We start from the raw sequence: 21,906 nt of genomic DNA, 5'->3' as shown, positions 1-21,906 counted from the left end.
TATAAAGGTCTGTCACGTATCAATATCATGTTATTATGCCATATTATGGAGCCTGAGAAAGCAAACCAATTCATGGGATCTGACGTAGAATTAGGCCTCAAAATGTTTGATGTGTGTTTAAGTATCGGAGTAGATAGAGACTGTGGTTTACGAGTGAAAGACAAATATTCATGAAATGAGAAATGAGAGATAAAGGATCGTTCAAGCTCAGCCCACAATCTACGAGAGACTCGGAGAGCCATCTTGAAGCCTGATGAAGTAAAAATTATTTTTGATATGTAGGGAAATCTGGGAAATTACCACCTCCTTTTGACTTTGGACGGGTCAATTTTGATAAAGACATACGTGTCTTTTTATTATTCCTAAGAAAAGAGGACACTATAGAGTTGATTTTCTCAAAACATTTCAAAGGAATAGATACTGGAACATTTGAAATTGGATAGAGAATGATAGAGGACAACATCATTTTTATGGTATCACCAAGATAGGTATAAAGGATACCATCGGGTGACCAAAGAGGAAATTCTTTATATACAACTTCCCATACAAAGCAAAATTGTACCTGAGATAGAAGGGGTGAACTGTAAACCTAAGTACTTAATATGTTGAGGGCTCCATGTGAAGGGTGAGATACTGAAATCATCTTTGAAAGTGTATTTTGTTAAAGGTAAGATTTTGCATTTATCTTTATTTAATTTATATCCGGAGACAGCTGCAAAGGAATCAACTTCTATTAGGAATGCGGAGAGGGAAGTCTGAGGTTGTGAAATAAATAGAAATGCATCATAGCGTAAGCCGCTAATTTAATTTGAGTATATTTAAAGTCAAATCCATGAATATCTTTATTTTGGCAAATTTTTGATAATAAATGTTCTAGGTCTAAGTTGAAAAGGAACAGGGACAAAGGACAACCTTGTTGGACACCTTTGCCTAAATTAAAGTAAGAGGATGTACCACCATTTGCACACACTGCTGCTCGTGGATTAGAGTATAAGACGGATATTAAAGAAATAATTTTAGGACCAAAGCCAAACCACTTAAGTGCTTGGAAAAGGTAAGGCCAAGGATGAAAAAGTCTCTACCCGGCTCCTAAAGATTGTAGATCATGTCTCATGATAAGAAATCCTTTGCACCTGTTTGCTGTGGCTTTAGCGTAGTCTTGTGAGAAGAATAATGTTGAGCCACACCATATGACACGCTGGTTTGACTTGACAGCAGCAAGAACCTTTAGTAAGTCTGTGTATTCAAGGAAATACAGTATGACTCCTCTCGGTCTACGTGAGTTCGATAAGCCAGATAGTTGACGATCAAGCCTGTGAGCACGTTAGATATTGAGCTTAGTGTCTTCTGGCAAATGTAGTTGCATAGGAAGAAAGGATTTAAAGAAGAGGGGAGGATCAGAGCCCTCAGTTCCTTCTGGTAGGCCATAAATACATGGGTTGTTTTTTCTATTTCGGATTTCAAGGTCTTCAACCTGTTTTTGAAGAGTGGAAACCTTGAATTGGAGAGCTTTAACTTTGGTGTCAGTGAGTCCAAAAGAAGACATGCTATGTTCGACTGCTGTGAGCCTTTCATCTATCTGAGACCAATTATCAGTAGGAAACTGCAACTTGGTGTTTGTTTCCTCCATAAAAGGTCAGAGGGCGCGTATCTCCTACAACAACAGCTCTAATGAAAAAGGGGAGGAAGGTTTGGGTGGAGAGGGCGGATCCTTTTTCAAGCCTTTTGTAGTGGCCTTCCCTGCCACAAGAGGAGTAGAATTTGATGACACAGGCCCCTTCGGTAAAGATAGCAGAGAGTCTTCCATTTTAGAAAATTTTGTGAAGACACTGGAATTCTTGATAAAAGATTGGGTGGAGCGCAAGGCAGGAGGACCAAGTTTTTTAAATCTGCCCATGTAAGACAATGAGGAGGAAAATGCATACGTTATTGAGAATGTTTCAAAGCCATAAGAAATCGACAGGATATGTTCATTGGAAAATAAAGAGGGTCAACATGCTTGTAAGATTTATTGAGTAAGAAAACTTAACCAAGTTAAAGGGCATGTAAATAGTGGGTCTCCAGAAAGTTGATTTTTCCTCATGAGACAGTATAAAAAAAGGCTAATGACCAGAAGCCCTCCTATAAAAGATGGATGCATTAGAGTTGTGCACCGTCCATGTAAAAAAGAATCTCCAGAGTCTCTCACAATCAATGTAAAAATTTGTCATGCATTAAACTGGCCTCCTAACCGCATCAAGCTGGTAAGCGCAGAATGTAAAGACAATTGAAGACCAGGCATCAATAATTAGACTGAGCTAAAATGGTGGCCATTCACTTTACTTCCCTCAGCAGAAGAGAAAGTTGAGGGGAAACATAACCATGGGGGCAAGTATACAAGCAGTCAGACAGACAGTTAATTGTGGCAGCGCATGTAAGTTTAAAGTTGCTCCAAAACTGAATTACTTGAAGAGCGCATTTCACTGCAGTCAAGGATGACGTAATGAGTCAGCAGTATTTCTGAAGAAACTTCACACACAAAATGGCGGCAGTATTACGCGCCGCAGCGAGCCGGAGGTAGCTTCTTACAAATTATGCTTCCCAAGCCAAGAAAGTGGTAGCTGAAGGCATCATTCTGGTCAGGAAATGTTCTGCATCAGGAATCCCCGCGTTAGCAGTATTCAAATGTTGAATTAGGAGTCTCACTCGAGCGCCGCCATGATCCTCGGGGGTCAAGCCACGCCCCCCAGTCATTTGCTATTTTAAAATGAAAAATCTGATAAAATGTTGTTGCCCTTTATTTCAGTATTGTTTGTTTCTTTCATATTTCCCTTTATATTAGATAGTTGTCACTTATGTTTAGCATTCAACTTCACAATATTCTGACATTTGATTTAATTATGAACTCCTTTCTCCCAAAAGGCCTCTCACAATCATACACACTATAGCTTTTGAGAAATATAATTAGCTGCCCTGAGGGAGATCTAAAAGTAATCACAGCCATCTTTAATAGATTATTATAAACGTTAGGCTAGCAATCATGTAAATGATACCTCTATCGGACTAGTTAATATGGGTTTGCTAAATTCACATGTTCATTTTTATGTGAAAATGGTTAAATAAACTCATTTGGAGAACTGAATTTCCTTGTAATTGAGAACAATTATACAAAGTGAGCGTGCTGGAACACTCTGCCTTTTCTCTACAAGGATGAGAAGTGGAAGTGTTGGACCTGGTCTTCTCTGCAGGGCCACCCCCAAACATTTTGCCTTCACCCCTTCCGTTTTAGACTTCGTTAATGTTAGCATTGGTAAAATGTTCACTTTTCCACTGCTAACCAGTGCTAAAGTACTTTTGCTGTCCTCCTTAAACATGGTAAAATTGACCTACACCTGATAGGCACATTTAATTTACTCATGGGTCCATTGATCTAGTACTACATGCACCCAGGACCAGTAACTAAAAAGCTACTGGTAGGCCTGAAAAACCTGTAGTGCAGTTCTAAACTGCCATTTAGATAGGATAAAATACATTCTCCTTTTTAATGCATTGTGTCACCCCTAAGGTTGCCCCTAAAAGCCCATATGGAGGGTGCATTGTATTTGAAAAGTTGGACATCATTTCTTTAAGTTTTACATGCCCTGGTAGTGAAAACTCCTAAATTAGTTTTTCACTACTGTAAGGCCTATCTCTATCATAAACTTACATTGCGTTGCCTTATTCCATCAAATAAGTACTACCTTTTGATTGGGGGCAAGCACACATGTAATGTTTAGACTCAAGTGAATTGAAATGCAAAATCATTTTTAATGGTAAAGTCGGATTTTAAGTCACAATTCAGAAAGTGCTTCTTTTAGAAGGTTGGCATGTTCTTGTCATAGCTATTTGTTCATTCTGCTAATGTCCTCTGCCACATGACTGTGAATGACCCTGCTGTGTATTCTTCCGAGACGATGAGACAAAAGGGGATTAAGTGTTTGCAGGATGGGCCATCCTGCCAGGAAAGCCGGGGATGGAGCTGTCCCTACCCCACTTACACTTCGATGTGCTTCCCTCCACCACACACTAAAGGGCACTCACATCAGGCTTTTGTCACCCCAGACTTCTTGGAGCCTTGGCAGTGGAAAGAAAGAGATTTCCAGAACCAGAGTTGGGGGTAGGATTGGAAATCCCTCATTTCAATGGCTGGCACCAGGTTTAAATATTGGACTCTCCAAACACCTTTTCAGTACACCCTTGGACCTGTAGAAGACTTCAGAAGGACTCTATTGACCCCCAGAAGACTGCCCTGCTGCCATCAGAGGACGGTTCTGCTGCTAAATTCACTGCCTTGCTGCTTGAAGGAAGACTGTGCCATCTCCGGAAACCCAGGACTACCAAAAAGAACTCTAAGGGCTAGCTAGCTGGCCTCCTATGTGAGCTACTGGAGCTTAACAAGCCCCTGAGGCACTGAACACTGTACTTGGCCTCTGCTGGAGTGAGTCCTATCCCCCCCAAGTGGTGCACCCCTGGTACTGGGCACTTGTAAGTGGTATTATAGGTGCTTCTCCAGCCTAACCATAAAACATGGGACTTATAAAAATGGTCACCAAAATATTCAATGAGAATTGGCAGAAGACCAGGACCTACCAGCCAGTCTATCCGGCCAAGGTGCATCACTGATCATCTGACTTCATAGTACCTCCCGCTACATTCTTCTCCACAGCAGAATATCCTGTTCAGCAGGACCTCTCAGTGACTGCATCTGACCTCATGGAGCCCTCTTTGGGTAAAGGCTACAGTTTTGTCCTGCTGGAAAGTTTTGACTTCCAAAAAGTCCAAAGGAAAGTATTTCACTAAGCTCAATGGCGACCACCTCTACATAGACAAAAATGTACTATTTGGCCTGGAAATCAAGCTTTTCCTGCTCTGATCTGTTTCCTGCCATGGTCAACGGCTTCGCAGAGACTTCACCTAGTGTCTCCCCAGCGACGACAAGTTCTCCCTGTCCTGCTGAAATTACCGTCATCTGGAATTTTATTCAAGATGTTTTCTAAGTCCAAAGGTAAGCTGAGACCGACCCTGATCCACCTTGTGTATCTGACACATGCTCAATCGTGGTTGGCCTTAACTTTTGACTTTGTCTGGTCTCGCATAACCAGATACCCATGGTTGGCACATTGATTATTTTGCCCCATTTTGCATAGAGATTAAAAAAAATCATACGTCACGTTCTACTAATTGGATTTCATTTATTTAGGGTCATTTATTTTAATCAAAAATGTCCCTATTCTCCAGATTGGCTTGGGATTTTTCTTGTGTTGTATTTTCACTTTATTAATGTTTGTGTGGTGCATACATACTTTACACATTGTCTATTAGTTATGTTTGACTGCTTTGTGCCAAGCTACTAGAGGGTTAAGGACATACTCATTTAGTGATTTGTTTTGGTTCACAATGACAAGGATTGTGGTTGTTGCTTGAGTAGGGCTTCTACCCCTCTCAACCAATATCCCAATTTCTAACAAGACGTTTCAAGGCATCAATGGAATATAGCAGAAAGCAAGAGTGCTGGGATTGATGTGGTCATTATCTTAATATGGTCTGATGTATTACTGCATATTTCTCAAATTCTAACACAATGATTAATAATGTAATATTCTGGTGACCATACTTCTGTGCATTAACTGTTTAGGAAGATCCTCAGCTAGTTCCTGCATTTATGTGTGTCATTGTGAGAAATTGAACTAATAGTTGGGGTGGGTGGTAGTCCCCCACAAGTAATGTTGTCACTATTCTTGTTAAGGCCAGTAAAGGTTTCAGTAATTCAAATCTGAGCTCAATCCAAAGTAGCTATAGCACTGAGCGGATAGGCTTTACTTAAGAAAATGGTTAAAGCATTTAAAAGTACCAAAACAGTAAAAAAGTTAGAAACAAAACAAAGTAAAAATCCAATTAAGTTATAAAATAGAGAATATTTTAATGAACAAAATTACACCAAAACAACAAAAATCCAATAAGGGCAACCTGAAGTAAGATTTTTATTTTAAAAATAACTTAAAGCACCTGCAGCGGGCAACTGGTAGATAGGGAAAAGGGTATGGTTTTGAGGTTGACTGCGATGGAGCTCCAGTTGGAGGTTGGTCCCAATATGAAAGTTACCTTCATACTTAGAAAATTTACAAGAAGGTAGAGCCATCCGCAGGGCAAAGCTGCAGGTTGAATCCGAAGATAGGTTCGTCAACAACAGGTTGAAGACAAACAAAGTCTCTGTGAATCCATCGACAGGAGCAGGAAAAGCTCTGAGCAGGAAAGTCCAGAGTCAGAGTCTAAGAAATCATCAACATCAATAGGATATTGCTCAGTGTCAGGCCCGGTGACGATTTCTACCTTTGGAATTACTCTTTTATGGAAGTTGGATTTCTTCAGCCGGGCACTGCTGTGGGTTGTAGCCGTAGAGGGCTCAATGTCGATTTATGCAGTTAGCATTAGGAGCTACGACAAAGTCAGGCCCACCAGCAAAACATCCTCAACAGATCAGATTTGCAGGTTGGTTCCAGTCTTTTGTCGTTTCACCAAGTAAAAAGTCTTGAAAAAGTATTTAAGTCCCAGGTTTTACAGTTAGACAAGAGGAGTACAATCTGACTGCAGTCAAGGCTTCCAGGACTTGAGGAACAGCACTTGGGAGTCAGGTCTCACTCCAACAGAAGCCACCAGCAGGGTCCAGGTCAGATCCAATGGAAACTGGTCAGCTAGGCACTTTCAGGAAAGTGGGCCTCTTGCAGCTTTTGTGTCCCTGTAGCTTAACAGTAGGTAAGCCAACTGACCCGTGGAGTCCATTACCTTGTCCTGGGTGCAAGTAGGAGCAGGTCTAGCCCTTAGGGCTCTCCTCACAGGTCTCAATGACAGGTACAATCTTTCTTCTGTGTTCTACAGGTCCAGTACTGTTCTCCAGGGTGTCCATGGAGGTCCCGTTTATGCCTGGCACTAGCCTTTGCGGGGAGATATCTCCTGCCCCCTCAACAACCAATTGGGAAAAAAGATCTCAGGTGTAACGTTACTCACTTTTTGCAGCAGTGTGTATGTTCCCTACTGCAAACAATCCCATAGCCCCTCTCAGTCTAAAGCCAAGAGGGCAGAACATTTTGTCCCCTGTGCACAGCTCCTATTCCCACTCAGGAGGTGTGGCCAGGAAACTGAGCAAACTGTCCTCTTTGGTCACTCAAAGCTAGTTCAGAGGGCAGCTCCACTCTTATTGGAAATTGAACTTGGCTAGCTAACATGACAAAAGAGAGGGTATGCCGAGCAGTTGGCTACATATGTCTGTGAAGAAAAGGTCCCTGTAAAGAAAATTAGGATGCTGGGCACTGCCTGAAGGTCTTCCCTTCAGAGGAACTGACCACCTCGCCACCCCAAGTCCATTTTCTCAGATCTGGGAACAAGTTCACACATAATCAAGGAGCTAAGTAGCTCCGAATTTACAGTTTGAAGCCCATGCAATAGGTCCATGCAAGAGGTTATAGACAGGCAAAAGGTGGCTTTTAAAAAAGTATATTTTGTGAAATATTTAATACAAATCCATCTTTACAAATGAATCGGATTTGTGATAAATATTTTAAAAAGTCCAAGGATTTCATTTGTTGCTTGTTCCTATGTGGAGAAAACATTATTTGATTGTAATATTATCTCCTAATGCTTTCCTGTGGAACAGCTAACCTTGCTAGAGTGAAAATAGCTTTTGGGTGTTTTTCACTGTAAGGATATATTTTTCAGTAAAGGTTTACATGTTCCAATCTTAAATACCATGCACCCTGCCTTACTGGGCATTTAGATGACTTACTGAGGGGTGAATTATTAATATTTAAACAGAAGGTTTAGGCCTGTCAAAAGGGGACTCTTTCTTCTCACCGATCAACCCTTTGCAGTGTGGATTCCCACAAGGCTCTTCACTCAGTCACACACTAATTAATCTGTATGTACACCCTCTAGCTGAACTTGTATGTTCACATGGTTTTGCCAGAGTGTCATATGCAGATGACACTCAAATCATCATGGCCCTTACACCTTATTGCAGCCGAACTTCCACTCAGCTGAATTCCTGTCTTAGGGAAGATACAGACCGGACGCCTGGTAGTGGGATGAAGCTTAACAGTGACAAAACTATGGTGTTGGTGGTAGGCAACAACAGTCTAAGGTGGCTGGAATTGTCATGGCCAAAACCTCTTGACAAACATCCAAAACCAGCCAAAGCAGTAAAAAGCCTAGGCGTCTGGATAAACAACAAGCTCACGACGGAGACACAGGCCAAAAAACTGGCTTGTTCATGTTTGACATTCTAAGATCCTACAGATGCTACCATTCCCCACACGAAGGGTAGTGATAAATAGTCTAATAAACTCATCCTCAGACTGTGGTAACTCCCTTTACTTAGGAAGCCAGAAATACATGATCAATAGGCTCCTAGTGGTACAGAATACTGTTGCCAGAAGCCTGCAATAAATACCTATCAGCCAGAACATCCCTCTCAGCCCTTCACTGTGTCCCAGTTCAAAAAAGAATTTACTTAAAGGCTCTCTGCATTGCCCACCAGGCCATCCACAGAAACGGCCCATTTATCATTTGGAACTTTCTCACCCAATATTCTCCACGGAGATCTCTTTGATCATGTAATCAGGGACTCCTAGCCATTCCAAAGATTGAAAGAATGAGAAGATTGGCCGCTCCTTCTTCTCGTTTCATATACCCAGGCTCCGAATGCTCTTCCAACCTCCCTCAGATGGCATCTGTCAGAAGTTTGCTCCAGGAAACTTCTAAAAACTCACCTCTTCTAGAGTAGCTTGAGGTAATTGGTCTCATCACAACACCATGGTGGGTTTGTTTGCAGTCAGGGCTGGGAGGCCCATTGGGTAGTCATGCGGTATATTAAAACAGCTGAATTTAATTGAATTATTTTGACAGGTCAGAATTTGCAGTATTAAAACTTCTCTGACGTTGCAACAGTAGCAGGCATGCAGTCATGTTTTGCGCTGTCACTCAAGTGGTGCCATAATGTGTGCTGCAGTTCACTGGCGCTATTTAACTAGGTTCACTTTGCACCATATACTAGGGACTTACATGTATGTAAAATATGCCAATCTGCGGTACAGCGAATTTCAACAAGTTTTTGAGGTCAGAGCACATGCACTGGGGCCTTGTTAGCAGACTCCCAGTGCACAAATTCAAAAAACCAGCCACATCAGTCTAAAAAAATGGGGGTGATCATGCAAAAAGAGGCATTTATCTACAGTCATGTTCTCCTAGTCAGTCATTGTCAGTTTGAATTTATATCTGAGATACTGAATTTCAACTCAGCCAGTTTTGCTCTTGTGACCTTGTGATAGCAGAGCACAGGATTACTAGCAGCCAGAGGTTTATGTTAGAAGATTCCCTTTTACTGGGACTGGTTTATATTTAGTGCTCACCTGTGCTTTGGTAGCTACTGATATATGTCCTCATGTGAGTTCTTGATGCAATTATGGATTGCTGGGCATGCAAATGTCCTTTTAATCATGTATTATCTTATATGAGGAGTTGCAATAGCTGTGTGATAACCTTAATTAGGTTCTACATTTAGGGGTCGATTTCGATTCGGGAAAAACCACTCCGAATAGCCGTACGGAGCATTTTTCCCGTATGAATCGTACCCTGCAGCCTCCCCCGTACATACGATGAAGTACGATTCGTACCAGGAGCAGGACTCCGTACGAATCATTCAAAGACCGTACAACTCCAATCTCCGTACGATTCTCCCACTGAACCCGCTGTACGCGACATCTGTACGGTTCGAAGCAGGTTTTCCCGACCCAGCAAGTACGATTCGTGTCGGGTATGCACCGTACAACGCTTTATTTATGGGAGCCCAAAACATCTGGAGAAGCAGAGTACTCCTCGAAACAGGTACGGAACGCCCCCCCCAGGTACGGTGCGTACACCCCATGATCACAGGGGTACAGTGCGTACCCCTGCGATCATGGGGTGTAAGCACCATACCCCACGATCATGGGGTGTACACACCATACCCCATGATCGCAGGGTGTACGGGGTGTACACCCTGCGATCATGGGGTACAGTGCGTACACCCCATGATCGCAGGGGTACGGTGCGTACCCCTGCAAACATGGGGTGTACGCACCGTACGGTGTGTATGTGATTGTATGGTTGTCCGTACGAATCTTCCTTACCTGACGTGGAGCGGACGAATTACGTCCTCAAACCCCGGTCCGGATCGAACGGTGTGTTAACGAATCGTACGGTTCACTGTTAGGGTCCATGTCGTACGGTTTCAGCCTTGCAATTCGTACGGTTCACGATGATTCGGACGGATTGACGGGATACGTATCGTACAACGCGATTCGCCGGACTTGTACGATTCGTAGGGAGAGGGCTCCGGATACGATTCGGACGGACGCTTTTTTTCCCGGATCGGAATCGACCCCTTAGTGTTGACATGTGTGAATTCATACTGTGAGTGGAGCTGGTGAACACCAGTTGTTCAAAAAGCGGATAACACTGATGCTCGTATAATGCCTTCAATTCTTGATATGACTAGAAAACATGCAAGTCTAACTAATGAAATGTTGATCCAAAGAAGATGACATCTGAGTTGCCATTTTAGGCATTGTTCTTTCATTTGTTTACTCGCAAGTTTGTTGTGCATGATCAATGTCATTTCCAGTAAACACAGGAGCTATAGCCACCTTCTGCCCAATGTACAAGGCCATGGAATCTGCTTTAGTCCTAGGATATGTATCATGAAAGGAGTGCATGCTGTACATGGGCTTTACAAACTAAACAGACCTGATACATCATGTCTTTCTATTGTGATGGAGGCTGTGAACATCATTATCTATTGTCCAGTAACCAGAATAGGCTCTAATATAAGAATCTAATAATTATCTTTCAATAACACAAAAAACGAATTTTAGTCTGTTTGTGCAATCAAATCATTTCTGTTACTCTTATCCTTCATTTATGGTAGCTGATATAACAAAATCCATTTCCACCCACCCTCAATGTTTTGTTGCTCCAATTCTGTGTCAACTTATGGAAAGAGGGGAAGGGTTAAAATGACATGTTATGCATATGGGATGGGATTTCCTGTCACTGTTAGACCTATATTTTTTAAGACATTGGCAACTGTCCCTTCAGCAGATCTGCTTTATGAAAACTATGAGGAAAACGTGTGTGAATTGGGTGAGGCATTAGGGAACGGGGAACTTTCAATGGTTTTCACTTTCAGTGCAAATTAAGTTGCTCTGATTCAAGTGTCCATGGCTTGAGTAGATAGGAGGGTATTCTAAAATCCTTAGCATTAGAAATGCTCGCACTTCTTGCACTTCAATGGCATACTTGCATTAGGCCAGTACAACAGACCAGGAAGATACTCAATGACTGCTGAAATCTCTGTGTAACCTGCAGTAATTGAATTGAATCCTAGCAAGCATGACCATTCTTATCTTCTTTCATGGGTGATAAAATAAGTGCATCCAGTTAGGAAACATAAACACATTTTATACAAAGCATTGAGGCGCACAGCACAACCCTCAGTAGAAGGTGTTATAAACAGTTTAAAAGAGTTGGCTTAGAAATGTAGAACTGTCTTAACAGCAAGACACTCTTCCACACATGGCAAATATTATCACACATTCTAAAGATATTTCCCAACAAGTTCCACAGTAATCAGCATTGTCACAAATGTGCCTAACATTCTCATAGCAAGACTTCAGCATACCATAGTCTGCAAGTTGTGGTTTCTAATCATACTGTCTATAGACAGCTGTAAATTCACCCCCAATAAAATGCAAAGTAATCACCAACAAACCACTTTAAATCTGATCCAATAATAGTGTTCAAATTTGTCAACAGTGTGGTAAAAGCCAATACTGGATGTTTTAGCAGAAATGTAGACATTATTTAATGTTAAGTTATAGAAATATGATTAGGAAATTAAATATCTGGGTAATCACTCCAGACCTGAACTTGACTTTATAGTTGCTAGGTGTTAGACCTGTCTGGCCTTTTGCGTAGCCCCTCCTATTATTTATTTATTTTGTCCCCTTTTTGCCCCTCATACCCTTTTTATCTTTTTGTGTCCACTAGATTTTTTATGGTGTTGACCTGGGGGATAGATGCTCTTTTGCCCCCATAGTCTTTTACCTCAGGCCAAAGTGCCCTTTTGTGACTGGAATTTACTTAGATCTACAAGATGGTGGTTTTCAACTGTCACAACTGCCATCCCCTGGAAAGCCCCATAGGTTAACATAGAACCTTCTAGACCCTACTGGACCCTGGGTGGACAGGCTATATAAGGGCAGAGGTCAGGAAGCCATTTTGTGCAGTCTATTGAGCTTGAGGAGAGAGGCAGTGGTGTGGGGAGGTGGACGCACAAGGAGTAGTTAGCTTATCAGTGCGGTAGGCAGCCTCTTCATGGAGACGTTCCCCCGTTCACCCCTGACCAAACCCTCTTGCTAAGTCTTGGTTGTCTGGAGGCATCGGTTGGTTACTGATTGGCCCTGTGGACCTTTCAGCTCCTGCTTAATGAGTCGCTGACTGAAGGAAGCTTTTTCCCCTATCGCCAGATCACCTTACCGACTAACCGGAAGGAGACCCGAGAGAATTGAGGTGCCCTGCGCTGTCCGAGGAGCCTCTGAAGTAGAGGTGTGTGACTTCCAAGGCAGTAGCAGGTGTTGCGCATGAGCGAAGGAGCGCTTAACCTCGCGCAGGCTCCGTGGTGCCTTCATTGTGAGGGGTTGGAGTAGTGCTGGATGTTGTGCAGGCCAGGAAGTGAACCGGATTCTCGCGCAGCTGAGGCGTCGCCAGGTGGAGACACTACTTCCCCGCGCATGAGCAGTGGCGCCAACAAGGAGGGTTCAACGTGAGCAGCGCGGGTGACTAGTTCACCGGCAACCCCAGTCTGACCTCCCTTCGCCGCTTGCGCGAGTGCGCAGGTCCCGTTATCCGGGAGAAGATCAACTGGAGAACAAGCGTGGAAGGACTTTGCCCTCGCTTTCCGCCGAACAGCCCAAGTAAGGTGGAGGAAGGGAGGGAAAAGTTGTCGTGTGATTGGGGAAGCGGGTCCTGTCTCCAGAGACGCCTGTAGTCCTGCCGGCTGAGAACTGCAGCTAGGAACGGCAGAAGTCAGTGAGAGGAGGAGTGTCCCTGGTTAACCCGGTCGGCCGGTAGCGTGGCCGAGTGATCTAAACCGCCCCAGCTGTGTAAGACTGGTGGGCTCCCTCCGTGGTAGCAGAAGATTGCCCTGTGACTAGAGGTGGAGACCTTTGAGGGTGACGGTTTGAAAGGGTTTCAACTGACTAGAGCTTAAAGCCCGAGATAACGGGGTCAGTGAATAAACTGTCTTCAGTAAAATGTCTTCTAGGAGCTATTAAGAGAGGACAGCTCCTTCCTGGGGACAGAGTGGAAATCAACCTGCGCAAGGATTACAGAGCAGGATGTGTTCCTTCTTCAGCTAACCTGGAGTGGGGTGGGAGTTAAAAATCAAAGGAATCAATTGTGAGAGTTCCTGAAAACATCTTTTGAATGCTAATGCTCTACTGAAGGAACTGTGTAGATTGGTCCCTTTTAACCCTTCCCATCTTTCATTAACTGTGTAGCTCTGTTAGAAAATGTGGGTGAAGTAGAATTGAACTTTGGATGAAACTGACAATAGAAATATGAAATTAATTTGTAAGTGTTACCTGATACGCAAAGTGAGAAGAAATATAAGGAGAAATATTGGTGTAAAAAGAAAGAGAAAATCCAAACTATTTTTATAAAGCAATCCATATTTTTCCATAATTACCGGTGTAGTGTCATTTTTGAGTGGAATTGCATTGAGTTACTGCTGGGTGGTGTACAACCTTTACACATGTGCCTCTAGTAATTGACTGTCTTACCCTAGGCCAGGCTACCCTAGGTGACCTGACAACTCTAGGTCCAACACTAGGTAATATAAATACTATCAATTTTACACTGTAAATCATAGGACCTATCTACAATAGGGAGCACAACACAATATCACACATGGTTTAGGAATTACGTTTGCAGAATATTCAGAATTTGAATAAAGGCATTCATGCCGTTCCAGTTTATTGAACATGCTGCTGTATATTACACAATCAAAGAAATCAATTGGCAGACAATATCGATAAAAGTATCAAAAAATTAAAATGACAATTGAATGCTGCGGTTCTATTGGCTGTAGTGACACTTGGAGAAGTAATTCTAATTAATGCTAATCATAATTGCAAGCAACAATGTTCCTCATCAATTAAAGAAATAGTTAAACCAATACTGGAATATTAGTATCACAGAAAATCAAAAGAATGTGTGACTCAGAAAGTACACAATCCCCTCAATCTTTGTCATGATAATGGAAGGTAATCAACAAAAAGACTTGACCAGAACCTAAAATTAGAAAACAATTTGATAAATTATATCTAATAGCATATGAATTTCTTATTCCTTACATAAATTCATATGCTATTAGATATAGTTTCTCAAACTTTTCTATGGAAAGCCGAACCATGAGGGTCAAAAAGGCTCATTACTCATCAAAGGCACACCTAATCTTCAGAGATTACTATCTTTGGAGAGTTAGAAAAATACATAAGCAATTAAGAATTGAGCATTGTCATCGCAAGCTCTAAAGAGCAAGGTGGGTCTACTTTTTTGATAAGCATTAAAAAGGTGCATGAAGAAATTAAAGTTCAGAATGAGAGCAAAACATATAAATAAGAATATCTACATACAAAATATGAATTTAGAAACAATGGGGAGTTAATAGGAATGCCACTTCATACTTATCAAATATTTAAGAATAAAAACCTTTAATTAGCAAACAATGGCATTTCTGTCATGTCATGCAAAGTTGTAATTCTCTCAAAGATAATGTTCATGTATCCCTGTTAACTTAAACGTCATCACTGCACCACTCATCATGTGTAGAAAGGATTATCATGCTGAACTATACATTCTCAGTGTAGTAAATTGTTCCTTGAGAATTAAAGATGACTAGGATACTACTCAAATGAGAGTTACCTTTCATAGCATTGTTCTAGGTAAAACTCAGTACCTAACACACGTTTTTCTAGCAAAGTTAATAGAGATAGTTTAGGAAATTGGGCTTACTGGTCGAGGGGGGTGACACCTTACTCAAGTATCAACCCCAGTTCTTGCCTGGGTGAAACACAAGCAAACCTCAAATTAACCTGTGCTTAACCCTCTGATAGCTTTGCACAAAAGCAGTCAGGCTTAACTTAGAGGCAATGTGTAAAGCATATATGCATCACTTCAAGCAGTAATTAAGTGGAAATACAACAAAAGCTAAACCACACACCAAGTTAGAACAAAATGGTAACACATAATAAATGATATGAGACCAAAGGTTGAAATAGTGCATTCAAGAACAAAGCGTCAACTGTGGTTATCTCGTCGCGCCAGACCGGGACAAAGTCACAAGTACAGGCTGACTGCGATGGAACACGGACTGGGTACAGGGATTAGCCCTTTGAACAAAGTACCTTAAATCCTGGTGTCCAGACTATGTTGAATTGCTTTGAAAGGCTTTGCGTTGTTTGACATTGGTTTCAAGAGACTGCAAGGCCCGCGATAGGAGGTCCTGCATTGCGCTGTATCGTGCTACGTTGGTTCCAATGAAGCTGTATGAAACTTATATAGCGCATGTATGAAACTTATATAGCGCAGGACTTACCCTGGGGCATCTCCGCGCTTGCTTAGGGAACCCGTCCTGGTATTCCCCTGTGAGAAACCACGGCAGGGTATCCACAAGGTGAAAGCCAGGCATCCCGCCGCGAGGGGCCGATGTGGAGATTAAGCAAGCTATTGCCCAGAGTCGCAGAGTGTGACCCCGTGAGTCGAGTAGGCACCGGAGCAAGAATTGTCGAGACCGTGGAATTTATGAGCCCGAGACCCGCCGAGGCGGGGAATCGAACCCTGGTCCACGGTCGATCTCAGATTCCGGGTCTGCCGCCTCTAACCACTGAGCCACACTTCAGTGTGGCAAGGCTTTCCATTGAGTTGCGTGCATTCCAATTAGGCAGGCAGCTGGGTGGTGAGGATTTGCATCCCTCGACGTCAATTCCATGGAGCCCTGGCAGTGGTGTGGCAAGGATCTGCATGCCGCGGAACTATGTCTGTTCAAATGAAGCTTGTAGCTGTGCAGCGAGGCTTTACGGGGCATGGCGTAACTTCACAACCAGATTCGGTGAACACTACAGCTGGGCTGGCAAAGTACCTCGATCTCTACTTCAAGGACCCATGAATAAAGGGGAAGGGTTCCAGAGATTTGGAGCCTCTTCTGTTACTGAGACTCTGATCAGGAGGCCAGCCAACTAGCCCTTGGAGTCACTCTGATGGGCCCTGGGTTCCTTCTCACTCAGGCAGCAGGACAGCAGAGTAGCAGGGCAACAGAAAAGCAGTTCTTCTTGCAGGAGAGCAGCACAGAAGTTCATCTGAGCCTTCTATGGGTTCAGATGTGTACTAAAGATTTGAGTCTGAGGGCCCAATATTTATACTTGATGCCATATTTCAAGTAGAAGTTTCTAGAGGTTTCCATCCCTAAAGCTGCTAGGAATTTCCTGCCTCCTGGTCCTGACCCCAATTGCCAAACCCTTTGTGAGTGTGCTGACACAGAGGCTTTGTAATGTGTGGTAGGTGACAGATCTGACCCCTGCCAAGTCAGAGATGGCCCATCTTACCAACCCTTATTTGGCAGGATGTCTCACTGTCTGGAAGCAATAGGCAAAGCCTACATGCCAGCTACACCTAGTCATATGAGCCAGAATGCATGCTGCAGGCACCAAATGGCATTTTCAAAATTGTGACTTAAAATTCGACTTTAGAATTAATGCGAGTTTTAAATTACAATTGTGTTGGTACCAAACTCGATATTTTGACCTGCACTCACATAAAAGTTATCACTTAATAAATGTTATAAGGTAACCCAATGTTATACTATGGGAGAGGCCTGCCTTTTTGGTGACTATATGTATTAAAGGGAAGATTTAGTCTGGAAAAAGTTTTATTTTGCCTAGTCGAAATGCAGTTTAAAACTGCACGCACAGTCTGCAAAGGCAGGCATGAGACTTGTCTGAAAGGCTAATAAGTGGGTGGCACAATGAGTGCAGCAGGCCCATGAGTAGCATTTAATTTGCAGGACCTGGACACGGGTAGTATCACTTTACTAGAGTCCTACAAGTAAATTAAATATGTCAATTGGATGTAAGCAAATTCTACTATGTTTAAAGGAGAGAGCAGAAGTACTTTAGCACTGATTAGTAGTGATAAAATATGCAGCGTCCTAAAGCCAGCAAAAAAAGGATGATTGAAAGCAAATAATTAGGGGAGAACCACGCCGAAGAGTAGGTATGACAAATGAAACTTGTGTTCCACCTGTAGGCTAAGATCAGACAAACAATGGTAGCAAAGTGCTTCTTAATTTTTGCACTTGGAAGCCTCTGCAAACTGTTATGTAAGGATTAAATGGTGTTTTGGGGCCACTAGAGTTAACAGTTGCTATACAATTGTAATCATTAGATTTGACAAGAAAGGGATAGTGAGAAAGATGCTCTTGTAGATGAATGTTTTCCAGACACAATGGTGACAGTGCCACAATTGCAGCATTTAAGTTTGAATCAAGGAAAATTAGGATTTGGGTACCTTTAAGTATTAGCAGTCTCCATACCAGTTTCCAATGTTGACATTTGACAACTATCCCAACTCTTTTGATCTTTGGAATTTTAATTTGTAAAATGTGTAGATGATAAACCAATAATTTTACAATTCAGTATATTTGGCACATTGTATCAAAAACAGACATTCTCGGCATATATAGTAAAGTAGAAAAATGAGATGTATATTTCACTTGATAATAAATACCATTAGAGGAAGTGCATATCTTGCCAGTCTGAAATAACACCGTTTGCTGCTAACTGTATAGCAATGTATACATAATTCTTTAAGTGGGTTCTATAGAGTTCCAACAAAATTGGTGCTAATTGTTTGCATGACATAAGTTACCTTTGGTAAACATGACAGAAGTCCATAGTAAGACAAAGCAACCCTGAAAGTGCTACATATTTTTACTGGAAAAGGTGGATGATGTTCCTTCTCAATTGCAACAGTATTTCTATGGAACAAATTGACTATATTTCCAGGGATTATGACAACACATCATTTAGTGTTTCAAAAGACAATGGTCCCTAGGCAGTAGGATATATTAAAGAGCAATAAATATAGATCAAGATTCGGTTCTATATTGTCTGTCCAGCCGGACAGTGTTTAATAACATATACAGTTGTGTAGTCAGTAGTCTATACAGTATCAAGTGGGACACTGCCTGTGTACTACTACTACATATAGACAAGTGTGACATACATAAGGGGTGGGGATTAGGCAAGAGGAAACAGTCTGCCTACAATCCAAATTAGCAGACTAATAATTCATGAATACACTATTGTGACTTTTCATATGATATAGTCTAAACCATATAGTGTAAAGAGTCGACGACGTTTCGATCCCTATTTTTGGATAATGAGATGATCTTCAGGACATTGTGATTCATGCCTTATTTACATTTCTAACATAAAATCAAGCCCAACAATGAGGAGTAAGACATTACAATGGGGAAAAAAACGGGTGGGGTAAAGGGAGAAAAAGGATTATATACATGGAATTAGTGTCATATTCAATATACATATAGTTGAGGCATGTCTAACCATTAGATTATAACAACTGATTGCGTGGGATGGTTAAAATATAGTAGATAGTTTACAATACTATTGCAGTGTAGAAAATCAGCAGAAAGTCAATGCTGCTGACAGTGACTATTCGTGCTTAGGTCGGCGCAGTTGGCAAGGTCTATGTCTCAGGTGAGGCGGTATTGAGAAGGAGTGAGCCAGTATTGGCGGTAGTAAAACAGAAGAAATGGATTCAGAGTACACAAAATTATTAATAGAACCGTGCGTATATGAAAAGACACACAGTGAAGCTTCATGCAATTTAGCAAAACGGATGAGAAGGAGTGGCGGTTATAAACCTCTGCGTGTACAGCGAGTGTTGGCTGTACCGTAAACCGGAGAAGGGTTTCAAAAGGCACACAGAAGTGGAGTCATATGCATGCGCTTACGATGGGACAATCTGTGACTCGAGTGTCCGGGTGGCCTGAAGCCGCGATGCAATTGTGAAAGGGAGGGCAGGAAGGAATGGCGATTATCAACTCCCTATATTCAGCGCATGTTGGGGGAAAGAAAGGTATCCACTGAGTGTTTTGACTCCCTTACCTCAGCCGATATCTGGGAGGTGTCAGTCAAAATGTAGACCTGAAAGATTAAAAAGAGAATAACCTGTGGGCGGAAAGGGGTAGTGAGTACATAATGGCTCATGCCGTAGGACACGAAGTGGTGATAAAATTGAAAGCAAGCGGCACCTTACCGCAATCTGAGTAAGATGCAGGCAGTTTAGGCGATATGGCGATAAACCTGGGAAGGGAAAGGAGGAGCGGGATAGGCTGTGACTTTGGCAGGTGAACCACGCAGAATTGCCCGGAGCAGGCGCTTGTGCTTACCGGAGTCGGTAATTGAATGGGGCCCGCGATGGGGGTCCAGTACTTCAGTCGAGACGGTGCTCATGGAGACTGTATGCTAGTTGGAGAGAGAAACCAATATCTATTGCAGTTGGTCATGTGCCGAGGCACATGTGACCAGGCGGGGCTACATGGGGTGTAGTGGGGATCTAAATGAACGTGGTGGCCATATTGGAAAGCGCTGATAGAGACTACTCAGTGTGATAAAGCAGTCGAAAAGTGATCTTATAGCATGCACAATAATGGGGACGAGTGTAAGCAGAAAAAATGTGTTGCATTGGTGAACATATACATAATTAAAACTTATAACTTGGTTGGGAGTATGAAACAACGGTCAGTACAGAGAAAACGATTGCAAAAAGGTGGCGGCCATATTGGACAGTGCAATATGAGCCACCCATGTGGTATCGCTGCCAAGTATGATCTGGTAAGAAGTGGGAGAGTGCAAGCATTAGTATTCATATAGACAGTATTAGAAGAATGACATGTCGGTTAGCAGTGTGTGAAAATGATCATTACAGAACGAACAATTGGGAAAATTGCGTAAGTCAGAGTCAGTTTCACTTCAGTGATAGCAGTTCAAAAGAATTGTTCATATCAAGGACTCCCACTTCTTACCAGATCATACTTGGCAGCAATACCACATGTGTGGCTCTATTGCACTGTCCAATATGGACGCCTCCTTTTGCTTCACATTTCTTCTGTTTTACTACCTCCAATACTGGCTCACTCCTTCACAATACCGCCTCACCTGAGACATAGACCTTGCCCACTGCGCCGACTTAAGCGCGGATAGTCACTGTCAGCAGCATTAACTTTCTGCCGATTTTCTTCACTGCACTAGTATTGTAAACTATCTACTATATTTTAACCATCCCACGCAATCAGTTGTTATAATCTAATGGTTAGACATGCCTCAACTATATGTATATTGAATATGACAGTAATCCCATGTATATATCCCCTTTTTCTCCCTTTACCCCACCCGTTTTTTTCCCCATTGTAATGTCTTACTCCTCATTGTTGGGCTTGATTTTATGTTAGAAATGAAAATAAGGCATGACTCACAATGTCCTGAAGATGATCCCATTGACCAAAAATAGGGATTGAAATGTCGTCGACACTTTACACTATATGGTTTAGACTATATCATATGAAAAGTCACAATAGTGTATTCATGACTTATTAGTCTGCTAATTTGGATTGTAGGCAGACGGTTTTCTCTTGTCTAATCCCCACCCCTTATGTATGTCACACTTGTCTATCTGTGGTAGTAGGACACAGGCCGTGTCCTACTTGATACTGTATAGATCACTGACTACACAACGGTATATGTTATTAAACAATGTCCGGCTGGACAGACAATATAGATCCAATTCTTGATCTATATTTATTGATCTTTAATACTACTGCCTAGGGACCATTGTCTTTTGAAACAGTATATGCACCCAAGGTCCATGACCAATTGCTCAATTGGGTTTCCCTTGTACTTTGTAACACCACATCATTTAGGTTCACTAAACTGGGCAGTGAGTCGGGTGGGAATACTGCACATTGTTTCATAGGGAGTGTCTGATGTTAGGCAGCAGCCACATCTAATGCCAGCCAAAGGATACTGTTTCGTGCAATTTCTCTACAGACCGTAGATTTTGTGACTTTGCACTAGAGGAATAACAGGTGCATATAAAAGGGATCCTTTAAAAGTGACATAGGTTAAGAAAAGCAACATGCATGCGACTATTTGATTGAAAAGTTATAGAGGATTAATTTAAGCGAGACCTTTTAAGTACGAGTTTATTTTCCCAATTCCATATGGAGGCGCATAAATGCACGATGAGTAGCTTCCTCCATTTCATTGGCTTGTTTTATGTATTTTTATGGACCTCCATCAATGTCAGCTGTTGATAAAAGGATTACAAATTATAGCTGCACTGACATGAAACAATTAACATATTCAAAATGAAGGCTGCGAGGAGCTGGAAACCAGATCTGAATGCATAATGATCTGGCTTTTGTCATTTCTTCTTCAAAACCCATGTTTTGTACTAGAAATTCACACAAGTCATCTGGTTTATTCGTTTTATAGGATATATCAGTTGAGTTCCATGTAATCTTCATACAGGAACAAAGCTGAAATGCACCTGGGTTACATTGTATGTGATTTGGTCTTCTCACATACCCACTCTAGTCTCCGTGTATATGTGGCATGTTCTTATACGGAGAAAGTAAAATGCAATTCCGATTTTATTATGCAGTGCATACAACCATATGTCTTTTGCTTACATTTGTTAGATGAAACCAGCTTTGCC

The 21,906-nt window shown here is 42.1% G+C and overlaps 1 protein-coding gene across 1 annotated transcript in view; it reads left to right on the top strand.

The window, feature by feature from the left end:
* The window catches only part of CACNA2D3 (calcium voltage-gated channel auxiliary subunit alpha2delta 3), a 2,522,256-nt gene that overhangs the window by 472,129 nt on the left and 2,028,221 nt on the right, over positions 1 to 21,906 (top strand). The gene's annotated exons all lie outside the window — the stretch shown is intronic.

This window comes from Lissotriton helveticus, chromosome 9, assembly GCF_964261635.1.
Source record: "Lissotriton helveticus chromosome 9, aLisHel1.1, whole genome shotgun sequence".
Taxonomy (NCBI): domain Eukaryota; kingdom Metazoa; phylum Chordata; class Amphibia; order Caudata; family Salamandridae; genus Lissotriton; species Lissotriton helveticus.
This window is presented reverse-complemented; position numbering and strand designations above follow the sequence as displayed.